Below are 3,517 nucleotides of genomic sequence, written 5' to 3'. Positions count from 1 at the left end.
TGGATTATCTCCTCTTTTAGGAGTTTCTAAACATCCTTTTAGGTGTATAACAAGATAGCAAAATCCTGTGTCCTAGTTCAATGGTCTGATTGAACCTGAAAATGAGGGGCAATCCAGGAGAAATGCCAATTCCTTGAACTTTTTGCAGATATCAGAGATTCTTCTTCAGAAAAAAATGTTATATTTATAATAGAAAACATTATGTTGTTGCCTTGTATTAATCCATGTCAGATCACCCGATCAGGCTAACAAAAGTTTTATGGTCTTTTAGCAGTTTTTCATAACAATATGAACCTAGGGTTCAAAGTAGGTATTTCTTTTTACCTACTATATGACTTTGGGCACACAGACACACAAGTTTTATGTTTTTCTTATGAAGGTATTGTGTAATCTTTCCTTATACTGGTTGATTCATTTAGTTGGGGGTTTTAGTTTTTTTTAGTATGTTTCTAAGTCTGACATTTAATCAATATTACACAGTTTTAATTTAATCAATGTTACCTTTTACTCAGCTTGAAGTTATTTTCTTGAAAAATTGTTCGTGGCCTCATACAACTTGGTTATTTTCAACCTATACACACTTCTAATACACTATACAACATTGTTGTTTATGTTTGTATGCTTAAAGTTGTCTCAAAGGCTCCTTAAACTTTCCTCATTTCTTGGATTCTTTTTTCTTTTTGCTGTTCTGATTGGTTGTTAGATGCATCTTTATTTTCAAAATTGCTGATTTGATTTTGGCTTCTTCTGCTGTACTGTTGATTCCCTATAATTTAGTCTTCATTTCAGTTAGGATATCCTTTATTTCTGACTGGTTCTTTTTAAATGGTTTCTTTGTCCTTTTTTTATGCTGTTGAAGTTCTCACTAATTTCATGGAGCATCCTTATAACCATTGTTTCGAGCTCTATATATGATAGTTTGCTTGCCTCCACTTTATTTAGATCTTTTTTTGGAAATTACTCCTGTTCTTTCATTTGGGACTTGTTTCTTTGTCTCTTCATTTTACCTACTTCCCTATGTTTGTTTCCACATATTAGGCAGAGTTCCTACATCTCCTGGACTTACAAGTGTCCTTATATAGTAGGTGTCTGGTAGGTCCCAGTGGCACAGCCTCTTCATTCACCCGAGCTGGGTGCTCTAGGTAAGCCTCTTGTGCAGGCTGTGTGCACTTTCCTGTTATAGTTGAGCTTTGATTGATGCTGGCACTTCACTGGGAGGGATTTACTCTCAGATTGATAGGCTGCGAGGACCAGTTGTAATTGCAACAGAGGATCCAGAGGCAGACTCCACAGTTCACTCAGCCACATTCCTTGTTGGTTTTTCACAGCCAGACGTTATGAGGACTCTCTTCTTGGCACTGGAACCCTGGGCTGGGGCTTCTGGTGTAGGGCCTGGATCCCTTGATCCTTAGACTGGACTTTCATAGCTAAGGGATTGCCACAGGTGGGCGCAGCTAGTCCTGTGTCTCTGCCCTTCCTACTAGCCTTGATGTATCTTCTTTGTACATATTCTTTATAGAACTTCTGTTCAGCTAGATTTTAAGTGTTCTAAGTGATGGTTTCCTACATTTTAGTTGTAATTTTGATGTTGTTTTGGAAGCTTCCAAGTACCATGTTTACCTCTGTGGCCATCTTGACCCCATATACGCAGAGTCTCGTTTTCTTTTTTTTTAAGTTAATAAACTTTTATTTAAGGAATTTCACATGTTCTGAGTTCTTCCACTGCCTTAGTTCCTCCTGAGTTTGAGTTTTAATCATCATATTCCCTTTTTTGCTCAATCCTGATGTCATTTCAGTCAGTCCACGATCCTTTTAGTTGAGCTTCTTTGATCTACACTTGAATATGGACATACTTCTAAAACTCTGCACCTATAATCGTTGGGAACTAATTTCTTCAAGCAATTTACTTTAGGGCCCTGGTTAGGGTCTGAGTAGATGGATCTGAGTGGTTTTTTAATTTCAGACACCCTCTAAACATGAGTAAGTTCAAATCTTCACTCCTAAGCTATCATTCCGTAGAATAGTACAGATCTTCAGGATATATAAAAATACCTAAAAATTAGATTATTAATTCTGTCAGTTTTAGCAGCTGTCTTGTAATTCCTTCCCACAGATCTAACACACAGTTCTGTGAATAAAAGAAACAACATATTTATTCTATGAGGCATTTCCAACGATGTAAGTCTACAGAAAAGACCCATTGGGATAGGCCTCAATCAGAGTCTCATTTTCTAACTGGTTCTTCAGCATCCTGTGTATCAGTGTTTTGTGTTGTTTTTTTGTTGTTGTTTTTGGTTTTGGGTTTTTTTTAATACTCAAAGTGAACTAGTTTGAATGGTAAATTATATAGTCACTCCATTTGTAAACCATATACCCTAACTACCAGAAAGCCAGGAAAGTGATGGTCACTCAATAAAGATATATGGATAACCAATTAAATGAATAACCAATTAAATACATGAATGAACTGATTCCAGTTATGCTTCATTTTGTAGTTTTGAAAGATATTTTGGAATGTCCTCTTTTTAAAAACTTGATCAATCACTTTGTATCCACAGCATAAATGGAAGCAATCAGTAAGACTAAAATATCCTGTGCCAAAATTTAACATTTTTATTTGTGAGAAAAGTATTTCTGCAATTTATATGGATAGTTATCTATTTTTCTGTTTACCTCTTTCTCTGCCTTTCTGGGTTTTGTTTGTTTGTTTGTTTGTTTTCGTTTTTGTTTTTCTCTCTGTCTCTCTTTGCTGATTTCTTAGTGACTTGTTATTTTTTATAATTCTTCATGGCATCAGTGGAGAAAAGACCTAAAAGATCTTTATACAGTTCCTCTGTTAAGCATAAAAATATTTCATTTATAGCTTTCAGTACTTCTTATCTATTTGGTTTTGGAGAATTTAATCATGAATTATACATACCAGCACAGCTTGAAATATTCAACTCATGTTCTTTTATTCCAGTTAGGACAACAAAATAAAGAGTGGTTTGAACATAGAAAAAAAATATCTGTGGATAGCAATATGCCAGTACTATTTAATAGAATATTTTCATAGTAAGGCCCAGATGAAAAGTCCATCATAAGTAAATTTTATATACTCAATGAATTCATATAAGTCATTCAATTAACTGAAAAAGAAACACGGTTTTAAACATATAAAATACAAAAATTGTTTCTCAAAAATCAGAGAGAAATAGCATTATTGCAGAAAGTCAATTATCAGTAGACAAAGCCACACTTAAGCACATTTTATAAAAATGGGGAAAATTGATATAGGCTTATTAAGCCACTAACTTATTTTTTCAATAGTAATGGAAGATGTTTACTACCTATACGAATTAGTAATTGATTGATATTCTATTGCGTTTGATTCCTTACAATTAAAGTTTCCTATAGCATATCTTTCTAATTCTAGAAAGAGTAAAGTTCTTTCATTTACTAAGGAATTCTGAGTTATATCTGAGGGGATTGCATAGGCTGAGACCTGTCAGTGGGTTCATGTTATATCTAGCAAACT

The 3,517-nt window shown here is 34.3% G+C and overlaps 1 non-coding gene across 1 annotated transcript; it reads right to left on the bottom strand.

The window, feature by feature from the left end:
- Window positions 1–2,087: 2,087 nt before the first annotated feature.
- On the bottom strand, window positions 2,088–2,217 carry LOC111827935. Its single transcript, XR_002831684.1, has one exon. It is a non-coding gene; the product is annotated as a small nucleolar RNA SNORA18 (small nucleolar RNA).
- Window positions 2,218–3,517: the final 1,300 nt, after the last annotated feature.

The sequence above is a fragment of the Myotis lucifugus genome, unplaced genomic scaffold, assembly GCF_000147115.1.
Source record: "Myotis lucifugus unplaced genomic scaffold, Myoluc2.0 scaffold_252, whole genome shotgun sequence".
NCBI lineage: Eukaryota > Metazoa > Chordata > Mammalia > Chiroptera > Vespertilionidae > Myotis > Myotis lucifugus.
Note: the sequence above shows the minus strand (reverse complement) of the source record. Positions and strands in the feature narration are given on the sequence as shown.